Consider the following 16,813-nt stretch of genomic DNA (forward strand, 5'->3'; position numbering starts at 1 on the left):
CAATGTAACCTGTTCTGCATTAGGCACCATGTTAGGCAAACTGATGTGGAAAATAAGCTATGAGAGGCAATAAGATTTACTTCAAATTTCCACTACAAATCCATCTGTGGAGATCCATCACCTTAGGAAAACTTGTGCACACTGAGTAGTGCTGACCATGGAATTCAACACACTACTACAAGCATTACAGAAGTGAAAATAGTTCATTTTTTCCCCAAAATAATATCCACATAGCTATCTAGACCTACAGTTTGACCTGCTTTATTTTGCTTATTTTTCTGATGGTATGCTGATTCAGGAAGATTCCTCTTAGCAAAGTTTCATATTTTTGATCACTCTTCAAACAAAGATCAAATGAATGCATAATTATTCATCTATGCAGAGCTACTGTTCCTTTATAGAATGTGAACATCTATAATCATATAACCCCACTCAGAGACAATGAGAACAAAACTGTAGAAGCACATCATTTGACAGTCAGTGCCGTTAACCAGATTCACTCTGAACTAGAAGCAATAGGAATTATTTTAATTGTAGGTCTTGAGTGAGCTGCTCTAACCCATTTATCTTCTTATATAGTCAATTTCTTCTTTAGTGTAAAATAATATAATCCCTCTTTTAAAACATAATTTTGGCTTAACTCAAACTGTCACCCACCCCTGTTACACTATTTCTTTTTTCTCAGTGATCTGTGATGATGACACATTAAATGGTCAGTTAGCTGTGAAGCAACCTAGCATCTTATTAACACATTGCAAATTAACTGTCTGTTATAGTACAACCATCAACAACAAAATAATAAAACATAATACTTCAGGTACTGTAATAATGAGTCTCCAGCAATGCCACCCCCATTGCCCCAACTCAATTAAGAGCCAAATTTGTTTCAAATATTTTTTTTAATTGCTCTCAAAGGTTATTTATAAAGACAGAAATATATATTCATTTTAGCATTGCTGCTTGACACAACTTTCAATTTAACTTTGTTTTGAGAACATTTATACCCAAATGGCAAGGCTTATACTGGCCAGAGAAATGCTCTGTAATTTGTCATGTAAATGGTAACTATGACAAGGTCCTGTGTCCTTACCTAGAGGGTTAAATCATTTTGAGAGCATAGCTATTTCTAGTAATAAGAGGGAATAATTTTATATAAATGGCAGTCAAAATGGAAAAAAGGCAATTTAAATAGTGTACTATTTTGTTCTGTTTGCATACTCACTAGTTGCAGACATTCATTTGTACTTTAAGATTAAGGACAGACAAAGGTCTCTCTCTCTCTCTCTCTCTCTCACACACACACACACACACACACACACACACAAAAGGGAGAAAAACCACAAAAGCATGTGCTTATTAATAATCAATATAATTATAATCTGGATTTATGGCAATTCCTTTTGTGTATAAATTAAAATGGGTCAGAGATTGAAGAATAAACCTGTTTTATATATACATAAGTATATATAGATTTTACCTATCACTACACTGTAATAATGTTTTTGTCATTTATGTAACATGCTAATAGTTTTCAAACTTTTTTGTCTTACAGCAGAAGATTATTGGTGTTCAAATCAGACAGGCCTAAATTAAAATTTGCACTAGACAGACAATCCAAAAACAACAGAAACCACTGCTACCCCATACTCATCAACAGCTCCACTCACTCGTATCCTAATGGCATGGAATTCAACTCCACCCTGCATAGCAGATAAACATTCATTCCAGTGTCAGACCAACTGCATGCAAAGCTATTGCTTTTCCAAATGGCCTTGAGTAATGAGATTTGGGAACTACCAAATCTGAGTTCTCTCAACATCTGTTTGAGTCTCATGAAAGCTCTTTCAAGGTGCTGAGGTTTGACAAACTCTCCTGGGAATATGCAAATATGCAAACTACTTTTTAAATGACATTTCCTTTTTCAAGTATGTCTGATGATAGTGAATGAAGGGCTTTGGGTGTTTGAGAGGAGAGGCTGATTAAAAGATATCAATGGAGGCTCTTCCACAGGATCCAGTGTGTAATTCTGACATATGAAAGTCTGTCTTCAAGCAACCCTAAAATCCATCTTCAAAGTCAACTACCGATAAACCGAGGAGCCGATAAACTTTCCATACTCCCTTCTGTGCTGAGTAATACGTTTTTGCTCCTAATGAACCCTCTTCTTATGTAACCCATGACAGTAAACAGTAATATTCATTAAGTGGTATGGTAACAATCCTTTGTAAAAATAAAATGACTGCAAGTCATAATTATTTATGTAGTGCTAATGAGTTCTAAAAGAGGTGTACAAAAAGACAAAGGTGGGAAATGTAGTGCATCAAAGAGAACATAAATGTCAATAAAATAAATATTAAACAAACAGAAATAAAACAAAAATCTTAGTGAATAGTATGCAGGACTGAAATCCATTGCATCAGGTAATGAATACTGCATCAGACATTCTGTCTAACCTTGCTGTATCTTTTAAAAACAGAAAACAAACTAGTTTATGAGACCAAAAAATAAACATAAGAGCTCAAATGAAAACCAAAATTCAGATCCCCATGAATTCAGTAAGGGCAGGTATTCTTAACAATGATAACAAATGGCTAGTGAGTATTGCACTTATGCCACGGACATAGGGAACAGGAAAATGAAAGTATGTTTTATTTCTAAACAAGGTAAAGGTACTGTAAGACTAGGTGTACTTTTCATGCTGTGAACAGAATAGGATTTGTTCAAATTCCATTGTTTTCTCTTAGTTGCATCAACAGGCACCACTTTAGACAGTGTATAATGAATTAACACTTGCTTTTGATCTTGTGAGGATTGGTAAAAAGGTCATTTGAATTATTGTCTTTGTGTGATACATATTGTCTTGTCTGTAAATTTATCCTTACAGCTACTGATATATAGACAATATATTCAAATGCAAGGCATACATTTAGATTTAATCAATTAACCATGACTGTTAAACAGAGCAGTTCATTGAATTAAAATGTGTGTAATCGGAACACATATTTTGCAATAAAACACAACAAAGAATAGATTACAAGTTCCATAAAAATCTCTTTGAAATGTGAAAGGAGAGGAGGTGAAAAAGTTACCACTTTATTGCTCTCTTGCTTGTAAATTTAGTACTTTTACATTTTTATTTGGCCACATATCACTGTGTGGCTTAAAGCAATGCAAAGAAAAAGCATCTATAAATGCCAGTAAAGCATATCTCCCTTAAAAATGAAAAAAATGATCTCCCTTAAAAATGAAAGCCAGACAACCTGGTGCACCTGGTGGAAGAGACCTAGAGGGTCCCCCTAAAACAGACAAAAAAAATATGGTTGTTTTGTAACACACTGCACATATATGTGAATAATTTTGTGTGTTAAAAAATATACTACTTGGAATGGAATGTAGTTGAATAGTCAGGCAGTTTGTCAGCGCAACTTAAAACTTCCAGGATTTGTCATTATAATTGCACAAAAATAAGTAAACAAATAAATATAAAGCTCTAATCAGTAAACCAATCTTCCTAAGCCTATTCTTTTCTCTTGCATGTCTCACATAAGGCCCAGAGTCAGGACAGATTCAGTGATCTGCCAGTTTTCTTCATTATCATAAAATAATGAGCTATAGTTGCTCAGCCCAAAGCCTCTCTCATGCTCAGGTCTGCCCGCCTACTGTATGCTCAGCCAATCACTCTCCAGGCCAGGGGTTTCTGATGCAGTACAATAGCTGTATCAGAGCATGAGTGCATGAGTCATTCATTAATCTGAAGACTTGTTAGGGAGCCACTTTACCTGTAGATAGCCATTTGAAGAAAAAAGGCTCCAATGAGGCACACTATGGCACATTCACTTGACTGAGAGAGATCAGTCTGGCTCCCCCAGCCTCTGATCTCGGGCTCCATTACACATTTGGATGTGCTGAATGAACCATTGAGAACAAGTAGATAGGATAAGATACTGATGTTTGTGTATGCTGTTTTAATGGTCGATATAAAGACATTAAAAATGTAGCTACCAATGTGGGAAAACTCACACATTGAAGCAAACCAAGAAATGTGAAAGCAGCTGTACTTATCGACTTGGAGGGCTATGAACCATAAAACAGACATATCTTACATACATACATGGAAACACCCACTACATTCATTCATCACTGGTATGTCATAAAATATAAAACTAGACTACAAATTATTCAAACTATTTTAATATATTTTGAATTCAACAAACAAGTTTATTAAAAACACCTACTTCGTAAATGCAACTCAGATGTGTACAGTTAGGGAATATAGCCCATTTGTGCCATAAACAATTTCTAAACATCTTCTGGATTTGATCATTGTTCAGTTTCTAACCACAGTGCTGCTTTTGTCTGGATATCTTTGAGTGGCAGACCACTCCCAATATGTATAAAAACTCGAATATCACTGCTGGTTCTGATACACTTGTTCCAATGCAGCTGCCATGTCAGTGTGACTGCTGAGCTGAAAATGTACCTCCACCCAAATAACATAAAGTCACCACTGATCATTTGGTCATTAAATTAAACATTGATAAATGAGGTAGAGGATGGCTGATGCACCATGCACAAAATCAGAAAGACTAGTCTGTAACTGTACATGATAGTAGTGTACATAATAAAATGAGTGTATATGAATCATTGAAGGAAAGAAATTTCAGCAGAACACACACACACACACACAAACATTTGAAAGAGCAGAGCATTCATGTCATGCTCTAAGCTCTGTATTGTGCAGGCTTTGAAGTTGGATCAGGAGGATGTTGAACAGTGTGCCCACTGTGGGTAATAAACAGACACATAACAGAGCTCTGCTAAAATCCTCACAGGGCATTTGCTTCTATGCTCTTTCCATTGGCCAGAGTCTTCCAAGCACTGTGCTGCAGCACAGTTGCTCCATCTGTGACAAACTGAGCTGATATACTGCACAATATCTCACCAGATCTCACTGTGATGCATCCCAGTGCTGCCAATAAATACAGTGAACATGATTTACGAATACAGTCTTCCATTCATTCTACACAGAAACCATGTCTTCAATGTAATACAGAATAAAATGCAACAGTATTCAGCAAGCTTGGGTCTCCCATTTACAGAGTTCTGAATATTACATGAACATGATGGTGTATTATACTTCAGTTTAACCTTGCTTGTTCTGTTTCTTTGGTGCAATACCTCATAAAGTTGATTTATTTGGAGGAACTGCTAGTAATCATTGCTTGATCTTGATGCCTTTGATTGAGGCTTAAAGGCATACATTTAAATGGGTCAATCACTGGACAAATGGTTTGTGAATAGTTTAAGATGGTATTTCATGCATCACTAACATTTGTCACAACAATTTCACCTCAAAGCTCGCCACTTTTGGGATATTTGGTCCCTTGTGGAAATATCAACAAAAAGTTATTGTGTGTGTGCATGCACAGAGGAGTGTGTGTGTGTGTGTGTGTGTGTGTGTGTGTGTGTGTGTGTGTGTGTGTGTGTGTGTGTGCGTACAAAAGAGAGGGAGCGAGACAGAGACAGGCAGACAGACAGATAGAGAGGGAGAGAGATTGCCTATTAAATAACAAATGGCATTAAATACATGAAACACATCAAATGGCATCAAATACGTGTTCTTGGGGGATTGTACTTGTAGTTCATTAGCTCAGATAAGGCGTGTAATAAGCACAGTGTGCTCGCGTATGTCTGCTCATTGCTCATTGCTCACCGTGAGAATACAGTGGAATTATGAAACATAAACTTACAAAGTACAGTATACGTAGAGTGGATTCTATAGTTTACAAGTATTAATACCCGACGGACAATTAAAGAAAAGCAAGCAAACAAACAAATAAACAAAAAACCCCAAAACAAACACACACAAAATCATCGTAACTCACCAAGGCAAAGAGCAGTATTCAAAGTTCATCGGACCACGTCCCATTCCTCGCTGAAATGTACACATCATGTTTCCAACGCGACCAAATTCATCAGACGACTATTTTGCTTCACAATTTAAATCGAATACGCAGGGAACTGATGGAAATTCTTGTGTCAGACATAAACCCAACTAAAGTCAGCGCCACAAGATTTCAGTCCGTGCTAGTTCCTTAGTCCACTGATGAACTTCTGTAACAAATTGCTTCCATTATGAACGAGAATTAGATTATCCGATTGCTATTTCAATGTTCCTGGGAGCGGATTCAGTGACCTTTAGTCATATAGTGACATGCCACAATCACAGCGAGAGCGAAATAGAAATAGATTATCGGTCCAACAATTAAGAGGAAACGTGAGGATGTGACGCTAAATTTACAGCCGCGACTGACTGCAACACGGAAATGCTTTACAGTGCAAAATGCCTATGAATCGCGATTAAATTCCTTTATAAAGTCAACGACAACTGTGCTCTGCCTGACCCTCCTACTCCGCATCGTCGTCGTCCGTGTATGTGTCAGTTTGTGAGGGAACCAAATTTCAATGGACAGCCGCTAGCAGACACGGATGCCTTGCTTCTTTGATGCTCCCCCCGCCCCAGTTAGTCACATGTTTAAAACACAAGTAGTCCTCTGTAATGGCTTTTTGGAGGATATGCTTAAAACCGTTGACGAGGTGGGAATGATAACTACATTCGAAGCTAAAGAGCCTTTTATTTAGGAATAATCAATGTTTTGCCCGTTACTTACCAAGTGTACTATATTTAGATGTTTTATGTGTCTAATATAGTGGAATGTCGAACTTTTTCCCAGAAAATACATTTAATAAAGTTTTAATATTAATGAGGATTGTTGACACTAAGTGTCAGAATTGTACCAGCTGTGCACCAAAACCTGACTGAATGACTAGTAAATGTAAGTATTCCTCAGAAGTAACGTTTCCCTAAGACAAAGGATAAACTTTATGATTAGCCAGCCATTTTGTGCCCCGTTATTCCCTTCTCTGGAACTTGTCCCCACCTGTGGAAAAGATATGGGAAATAAAGGCATGTTTCTCAATTTCTTCCCAAGGCATCAATTCACATTCACTAATGAATGTGCCACATCATTTACAGCCTTTAGCTGTCACTTGTTTTTCCAAAGCAAGATACAATTGTGCCTGAATACAATTTGTGCAATTGAGGGTTAAGGGCCTTGCTCTGGGGTCAACAGTGGCAACGGTGGGGCAACTGACAACCTTACGATTATAAGTTGAGTACCTCAACCACCGAGCTCCCACTGCCCAATACAAAGCAGCAAACAAAAGAGCAAATGTTCACCATTGCTACCATTGCACATACACCTGATGTTAGATAAGATCTTTTTCAGCTGCCTGAGAACATTACTAGAAAACCTGCAATGTTCAGAATGAGCACTAGCTTTTAACGACAGACACAGCACAAATCCATCACTGAGGTTGGCAAAGAGAGACTGTTTGTCTTCTGGTGATTTGCAGGAACACTGATCTGTGCCGTGGGTGTTATCAGAGAGCAGATCATGATAGATGGACAAAAGCCATAGTGAACCCTCTCTGGACTGTCAGCAGAAATGGGAACTGTCTATGGTGCTGAAACCATACTACACATACTATTTCCTAGTAAAATGTTAATTGTATGATTACACATGGCTTATTTCACTATTTGCGTTTAGTGGTTTACTGTGGATAAGGAAAAACTAATTGTAAACAAGATATGATATAATGCCATGTGATTAAATTGTATATTTAAATGTATACCATTTTATAGTTTGCGACCTTGAGATTGTGAATTTTTTTGAAGTTACTTAAAAATCTGTTTTATCATTTTTATCATATTACTATGTGAAACAGCTATAGGTAAACATGAAACCAAATATTATATAAATCATTATCATTTATTTCAGCAAAAAGTGATCTCATGGCCCGAGAGTCTCTAAAATCAGTGTAGTTCTCTTTGTGCCTGATGATGAAGCAAATGCAAATGATAGATCCCACACACAGTAAGCACTTTAATAGGTATCAAGATAAATGGTTGACGTTTGCTTTATTCTTTCTTTTCACCAGATGGTAGACTGGCTGTGATAAATAGACATGTTAAGTAGTCTCCTAGTCCTGGCTCTTTTGATGCTAGTGCTCTTACACTAACATGACATCAGTCATGTCATTGTGCTATTCTGCGGAGAGTCAAGGAGTCTCGCACATGTTGTGACATTGAAACTTTAAGACAAATGATCAAAGTATTTACCCTAATTACCTTCAGGGGTTTTAGCTTAATTTACTTCATCTGCACAGAATTTCAATAAATAAACCTACTGTGGCACAATCTATTTCTGTTCTAGATTTAAGATTTTGGACTTGCATGTGGTATAAGAATCAAATTGAGTTCTTCCTTTGTCCCTGAGCACACCAGGTCAATTGCAGAATGGGAAAACTTTTTTTTTTTTTTTTTTTTTTTTTTTTTTATGCCAGACCAGTTTAATGTTTTCCAAATCCCATTTAATTTGACCTTGCTTTTCCTCAATGTCCCTGGGTGAATACAGGGGACACTTTCAGATGACTCAATTCCGTGAGCTGGCAAAATGAATTTGGCTCTGTTGTACTAAGCACTCTGTGACAGGGTGCAGGGAGGACATAAGATCTAAGTGCATGTTTGGTCGGTCTTTATTCTCCATAAAAGCAAACAAAGAAGCACAGCAGTGAAGGAAAGTGAAAGGGAAAAAAAGCACTGGAAGCTCAAACTTGAGGTACTGAGATTCAGCAGAGCAGCAGTGGCTAGGGAATAATGGGCATCACTGACTGAGCATTCCTCTAGACTTAATTATTAAAGAAAAAGGTAAACACAGGACAGGTAATTAGGGTATTGGAAAAAGGGAAGGTGCAGTGTGTTTGTGTGTGTGTGGCAGTGGGCATGTCCAATGAGCTGGTTGCATGGTGCAATGTTACAGTACCTCCCACCCCTGAAGGTCCTGCCAACCTCTGAGAGCAGAGCCTGCCTGGACAATGGGGAGCTAGCTTAGACAGTTGTACCTGATGGAATGAGGTTACCAGGCTGGGATCCAGAATCCGTGATGAAAGCACCTAGCTTCTCTCCTCTGTGCCATATCCCTCTCACTTTATGAGGTACTGCAGCTGCCTTCTTCACTTCCTGGAGTCCAGCAAGGCACTAACCTTATAAGCAAGACACCCCCACCCCCCCCCCCCCAGAACCAGTGGTGGTGGTGGTGGTGATCCAATGGAGGTATTGTTCACTACTGTGGTCTCATGACAATGGGCTTCAGAACATTTGTGTGGAATGACTGTCAACTCTGTAGGTGATGGTGTTACTGCAGTGAATGATGGTACAGACCTGGGTACTTCAGGACCAGCTTGCCAGTTAGTCCCATCTAGCCAGGGGGGTTCCACAGGTACAGTAGGGGCTGGTATCCATTTACACACTTTAAGGGGAAGATCCCTGTACCTGAATGGTGGTGAGAGTTTTTGGTGTACACTGTCCAAGGGAGATAGGAGTTCCAGGTTTCTGGGTGCACTTGGCAGTGAAGGCAAAGGAACTTACCTAGCTCCTGGTTTACTACCTCAGCAAACCTGTTTACATGCTGTTCACGTGAGGCTCACATTGACAAAGTCGACAGCCAGATAAGACCACGGACAAGATGTTGTAGGGAGGGGGAACAGCTTACCAGCATGTGTAGTTCACACACTTGGCACATGACAAAGAATCTCCAGATCCTTGTTTGCTAGCCACTGTAACAATGTAATGATGAATGTTTAGGACGTGGACGCATATGCGGAGAAATCGAGTTTTATTATGGGCAAATAATATGGTTGGTGAGCCAATACAAAGAGTCTGGGAATACATGATTAACTAATCGAAACAAAACACTAGACAAACAGGGGATGCAGGCTATAACAAATAGGTTAGGAATCAGACAGAGGCTAGGATAAATGAAGGCTAGAATTAGTGCAAGGCTAGGAATCACAAATAACTAGAAAATATATACAAGGGCTAGAAGATTACACACAGAGGCTTGGATTAACACAGACTAAGAATCACAATAAGCAGAAAAACCACAGGGAACAAGATGTGGTTTAAATACAAGTATAAATAAGAATTTAACAAGACGCAGGTGCTACAAATGAAGGGTGTAGAAACATGGAAGCAAAACAAAGACGAGAGATAGGGAAATCATAACAACAAAGATGCTAGGGAGTGGCCAATCATGACAGTACACCCCCCACCCCCAGACCAAAAACAAGACTAAGACAAAACACTGACAGGAACAGAACGGGCAAGACAAGGAGCAGATAGAGGAGCAGACCCAGGGGCAAAAACAGAAGCAGGAAGTGCACAGACAGGCAAAGGAACCGCAGAGAGAGGAACAAAAGAGAAAGAACACAGAGAATCTGGATACTCAACAGGATCAGCCAAGGGAACAGATGTGGGAAGAGACAAAAACTGGGGGAACAGGAGCAGACAAAACAGCATAACAACCAGGAACAGAAACAAAAATGGGAGCAGAACACAGAACAGAAGACTGAGGATGAGAAGACACAACAAAAGATGACAAATGACAAGGGATGGCTGGGGGCACAAAAGGATGAGGAAAACAACAACACAGAGCAGGCCAGAGACAACAGGACAGGAACAAAAACAAACACAGGCACTGGAACAGACACACAGATGTGCACATGGACAGAAACAAAGGGAGACACAATAACCAGAATGGGCACAGAAACAGGCACAGGGACAGACAACACAACAGGGGCAGAAACAAAACCAGACATAGGAGAAGGCAAGGCCCACAGGGAACAGAAGACACAGGCCAGGGCAGGATGGGTGGGAACCAAGGGGCAGAAGCAGCAGGAGACAAAGACAGGGGCGGGGAGGGTCCAGGAGTGTGGTCACGGTCTTCGGAAGTGGCCCAAGGGTGTTGGGAGAAGCTGAGTGGCATCCACTATGCTGAGAACAGGAACTGGATCAGGTTGGGTGGTGTACTTCACACCAGGAACAGCAGCTGGAACTGACTGGGTGGAGTCCCTCATCCCAGGAACAGGAATAGGAACTGGAAGGGTGGCTTGCAGGGCAGCCAATTGTACAGGTGGGGTGATCCTGAAGGCACACACAGATACAGAACCCTCTCTGTGATTTCCAAAGCTTACTTGGGCTGTGGGTAGCTTGCAATTGCACTTGAGAACACTCTGAGTACCATAAAATGGGTCATCTGAGCCTTCACTCCACCTACTCACATCTTGTGCTGCAGGCTTCTCCACCCTGCAGCATTGGTCAAGACAGGCAGTGGTTAACGTACTTGACTTGCAATTGGAAGGTTGCTAGTTCAAGTGCTGCTACTGCCAAGTTGCCACTGTTGGGCCCCTGAGTAAGACCCTTAACCCTCAATTGCTCAAATTGTTCTCAGTCATAATTGTAAGTTGCTTTGGATAAAAGTGTCAGCTAAATGTTGTGAATTTGAATGGGCAGACTCATAGCACTTACCTGGTGTCTTGTTGCAAAAACCAACTGAAACTACCCACTTTGCTTGCTGTAAATGATGAGATGCCTTTGTTACCAGCAGTGCTGGGGGATTTGGTGGCACTTGGACTGTATGGAAACAGCTGGACTTTCTTCCCAGCAGAACAACCACATACATAGTTATAGTTGTTTCAACAGTCCAGGGTCAAAGAACCAATATGACAGCATATGAATAAATAATTAAGCTAAATAAATGAAAGATTAAAGATGGCACTGGCGAGGTTGGCTGCCGTCATGACTGCTCCGACCACACTTTGCACTTTTTTCGTTCTTTGCACAATTTTCGCCCTCTCTTCTTCCTTTAAAACCCTTCCTCTACACCACAATGCATACACAGCTCATGTAAGAGATATCATACACATCTCATGTAAGAGGTATAAGAGACGCTCTTATTTCTATTGGTCTACATAACACTTACCTCAAGCCATCTTTAACCCTGCACCCAAGTGGGCCGAGTGAGATCCTGAGGGAGAACAAAGGACACGATGCGAGGAAAGGCCTTGAGGGAACCAAGCCGACATCAGGAACAGGCTGAAGGCTCAGGCACACCAAGCTCCCTTACCTAGCATCCTGCTAGCCAATGTTTAGTCTCTGGATAACAAGCTCGATGACCTCCGGGCCAGGATAAAGTTCCAGAGGGACATTCGGGACTGCAACCTCCTCTGCTTCACTGAGTCATGGCTGAACCCAGCAGCACTGAGCCAAGCTATCCAGCCAGGCGAGTTCTTCTCGGTACACAGCATGAACAGGATGGCAGATTCGGGGAAGGCGGTGGAGTGTGTGTTATGGTAAACAATAGCTTGTGCAACAATGCCAATGTTGTTACTCTCAATTGCTCTTGCTCACCCAACCTGGAGCTGCTTGCCCTCAAGTTTCATCCTTTCTTCCTCATGAGTTTACATCGTCAACACCATATACATTCCACCGCAGGCGAACATGGACACTGCACTGTGTGAACTTCATGAGGCTCTCACAGTTTCAGGTACATCACCAGGACGCTGCACTTATTGAGGTTGGGGATTTCAACAGTGCTAACCTCAAGTGTACAGTGCCCAACCTTTATCAGCACGTAACCTTCCCCACCAGGGGAAAGAGGACACTAGATCACTACTACACCCCATACAAGGACAGTTATAAGGCACTAGCTCATCCACTATTTGGTAAGTCGGACCACGCCGCCATCTTTCTCATACCAAAATATAAACAAAGGCTGAAACTGGAAACTCTGGTTCAGAGGAAGATTGTGAGCTGGACAGACCAATCGGTAGCCACTCTGCAGGATGCTCTGGATGACGCGGACTGGGACATGTTCTGGCGCAAAACTGATGATGTCAGCAAGTTTATGGAAGCAGTAGCTGGGTTTATTGGGAAACTGGTGGATGTTACGATCCCAAGAGCCACCATCAAGATGTGACGTAAGGAGAGTGTTCAAAAGAGTGAATACCAGGAAGGCAGCAGGACGAGACGTCATCTGCAGCAGAGTCCTCAAAGCCTGTGCAGATCAGCTAGCTATGGTATTCACTGACATCTTTAACCTCTCCCTGACGCATGCTATCATCCGATCCTGCTTCAAATGATCCACCATCATCCCTGTCCCAAAGAAACCTCAGCCTTCCTGCCTCAATGACTACCGCCCTGTTGCCCTCACATCGGTCATGATGAATTGCTTTGAAAAGCTGGTCAGAGACTTCATCACCTATTCACTGCCAGCCTCCATTGACCCACTGCAGTTTGTATACCACCACAACTGCTCCACTGACGATGCAATTGCACATCTGCTCCATATCACGCTGACCCACCTGGACAAAGGGAGGGGTAATTATGTTAAAATGCTGTTTGTCGACTACAGTTCAGCATTTAACACTATCATCTCCTCCAGACTCACTACCAAGTTGGAGGATCTGGGACTGCATCCATCCCTGTGTGACTGGATCTCCAACTTCCTAACATACAGACCACAATCAGTACATGTAGGCAACTGTTTCTCATCCACCCTCACCCTCAGGACTGGAGCTCCCCAGGTTGTGTCCTAAGCCCCCTGTTCTACTCACTGTACACCTACAACTGCGTGGCCACTTCCAGCTCTACCATCATCGTCAAGTTTGCTGATGATACCGTCGTCATGGCCCTGAGCTTGGACAACGATGAGAAGGCCTACCTGGAGGAGATTAAATACCTGAAGAACTGGTTCCAGAAAAATAAATCTCCTCCTAAACATTAGCAAGACAAAGGAGCTGATTGTGGACTGCAGCAAGAAGCATGAGTGGAACTACTAATCTGTTAGTATCAATGGAACCATGGTGGAGAGAGTAGACAGTTTCAGGTACCTTGGAGTTCCCATATCGCAGGACCTGTCCTGGTCCCGCCACACCAACTCCCTGGCAAAGAAGGCTCATCAGCATCTTTACTACCTCAGACACCTAAGAGATTTCAGACTGCCTTCCAAGGTGTTGCGGAACTTCTACACCTTCACTATTGAGAGCATCCTCATGGGAAACATCACATTCTGGTTTGGGAACAGCACAAAGCAGGACAGACAAGCACTCCAGAGGGTAGTGTTTTCAGCAGAGCACATCACTCATATGGAACTTCCTGACCTGCAGACCAAGCAGTGTGAGACCAAAGCTAGGAGGATTGTGAAGGACCCACCCATGCCAACAATAAGCTCTTCTCTGTTGAGGTCAGGGAAGCACATTCGCTCCCTGAAGACCAACACAGAGAGACTGAAGAGGAGCTTCTTCCCACAGGCCATTCAGGCTCTAAATCAGGGCAACTGATTGAACTGATGAGACCACTCTTTGTATGATGTCATTGTAAAAATTGTAAATTGTAAAAACTGGAAATTGTACATTGCATATATGCAAATTATACATTCCCTCTTCATTCATTGTGACATATTTATTTATTCATTAATCCACATCCATTTCCCAGTATCCTCGGCCATGGACAGAGCAGTTACATTTCACTGGCAGTTATACTGTGTATGACTATGTGTGTGACAAATAAACTTTGAAACAAAGCAAAAAGCTTTGAAACAAACAAAGGATAGGATTAACACAGTGGCTAGGAATAACACAAAAATGTATGGATTGACACATGGAGGCTAGAATAAACAAAGGATAGAATTAATGCAAGGCTAGGAATCATGAATAACTAAGAAATACATACAAGGGCTAGGAGATTACACACAGTGGCTAGGCTTTAACACAGATTATGCAGGTGACCTGAAAAACAAACTAGGAAAAGAGCAGCGGAGTAGCTCCCAGTTACTAACTCATTGTTGCGCTGTGTGGGAGTTGTTTTTTTTGGGGGGGAAAAAAGCCACTAGCTTTAGTTTTGCTTTTTCACCTGTCCACTGGGACAACACGTCCCCCATTCACACATCAGGCTTCTGCAGTACTTTAGCACTGGTGAAGGCCACCTTATGTGCAGTGAATGCCTCTGTTGCTACTGAGGTCCACCTCAGTCAGGGCACTTGTATGTGCAGCAAGTCTGTCAGGGCCTTAGCCAGGTTGCTGAATGACTAGATGAACCACCAATAAAATTGGCAAACCCCAGGAACCACTGCAGATTGCTGCACACCTGTTGCTGTTGTCATCTGGTCATTACCTCTGCCTTACCAGGCTGCATCTTCACACAGGCCTTCCTGATTATGAAGCCCTGGAAGTTCACCCCACAGTGGTGAAACTTGCACATCTCCAGCTTTCAATATAAATTATTGTGCAGAAGAGTGTTGAGTACCTGACATACATCATGGACATTTTGGTTGTCGGATGTTGACAAGATCAAGATGTCATCAACAATACGTATAGTCAGGAATGCTTTTAGGACCTCATTGATGTATGCTTGAAAAACAGAAGGCAATGTGGTGATGCCATAAGGACGAAGCATGTACTCACAGGGTCCTGATACTGTGCTAAAGTCAGTTTTCAATTCATCACCTTTATTATCCCTAATTTTATAATCACTTGGTACATTCAGTATTTAAGTATTGTTCCCCCCTCAGCTATTTGAGGGCAGTAGGGACCAGCAGTATTAGGTAGGCATACCTCACCAGCAGGACATTTAATCCTAAATTATCTATACATGGCCTCAGCCCACCATCCATTTTTGTATATAGAAGACAATGGCTAATGCAGGTGAGGTTGATGAGTGGATGTCACCCTATGCTAAAGTCTCCAGAATATGGTGTTCCATCACCTGCTCCTTGTTCTGGGACTGCAATTAAAGGCGAGACAGCGCTCTCCTTCTGGTTGCTATCACAGTTGTACTCATGATGACAAGGGAGCTGGGCAGTCTTGAGGGACAGGTGGGAGGTCAACATGGATGTGGCTACAGATACAGGAAATCTGTGGGTTATGTGAATGTAACCAGAGAAAAGCTAATGTGATGGGATGGGGAGTGGAATAAATAAAAATAAATGTACCTGGGGTGTGAGGCCTTAGTTTGCAACCAGATGTGTGACATGCGATTTCACCTGTGCCAACAGGACCACCAGCCAGTGCATTAATGTGCAGCAGGGATGGTAGGGAGATTGGCTTGATCCTCAGCTTCTTGAAGATGCTCTGGTCCATCAGGTTGCCTGCCACACCTGAGTTGATCAAGGCTGAAACCAGGGAAGTGTGATCCCTGTGTGATGCATAACATGTACACAGAACATTGCAGATGACGGAGTTGCACTCACCTTATCTCTCTTGCCAGCCATGCTTTGCACTCCAGCTCCACCCAGCTGCATGGGCTCCTTGGAAACTGCTACCTTTTATTCTGGGAACATGAACTGCCTGAGAGGGGACAGTTCATCTCATCTCATCTTCATCTCATCTTATCCAGGAGGCAGTCATACATGATGGTGACATGTACGATGGTCATTCAGTGTTGCTGTCTTCTGTTTGCAGGCAATCTTTCCCTGCAAATCTCTGTGCAGTCCCTCAACAAAGGGCTGGCTCATTCCAGCATGCATAGGCTGCCAGAATCCAGAACACCATAGCATAAATGCAGGATAGCCAGGACCAGGACTTGCCCTCCCCTTAGGGCAGCTGATGATAAATGCCACCTTAGTGTGGTCAGGCAGGCATGGCTGGTAAGCAAAATACACCTCACACTGTAGAATGAACAGCTCACAGCCTTTGGGGTCCCCACCATAGTCCTCAAGGGTGGCGATTTGGCACTGCGTCCCCTCAGCTGCTGAGGGCCTCAGGCAGCTGACCAGCCCGGGTGGCTGAGCTCACAGAGAGGTTTTCCATGCAGTGGGCAAGGCAGTCAATGACACACCAGAGCTTGCCAAGTTCCTGATGCTGCTTAGCCAGAGCAGTGGCCTGGAATGACGGGACCTCTGTCCAGTCTGGTGCA

At 42.0% G+C, this 16,813-nt stretch overlaps 1 protein-coding gene across 1 annotated transcript in view; it reads right to left on the reverse strand.

Annotated features, from left to right (window-relative positions):
- The window catches only part of brinp3a.2 (bone morphogenetic protein/retinoic acid inducible neural-specific 3a, tandem duplicate 2), a 30,178-nt gene extending 23,745 nt beyond the window's left edge, over positions 1–6,433 (reverse strand). The window contains exon 1 of the mRNA XM_026998807.2: positions 5,886–6,433. The gene's annotated coding sequence lies outside the window, so the exon portion shown is untranslated. The remainder of the gene's footprint in view (positions 1–5,885) is intronic.
- Positions 6,434–16,813: the final 10,380 nt, after the last annotated feature.

The sequence above is a fragment of the Electrophorus electricus genome, chromosome 3 (genome assembly GCF_013358815.1).
Source record: "Electrophorus electricus isolate fEleEle1 chromosome 3, fEleEle1.pri, whole genome shotgun sequence".
Lineage (NCBI taxonomy): Eukaryota > Metazoa > Chordata > Actinopteri > Gymnotiformes > Gymnotidae > Electrophorus > Electrophorus electricus.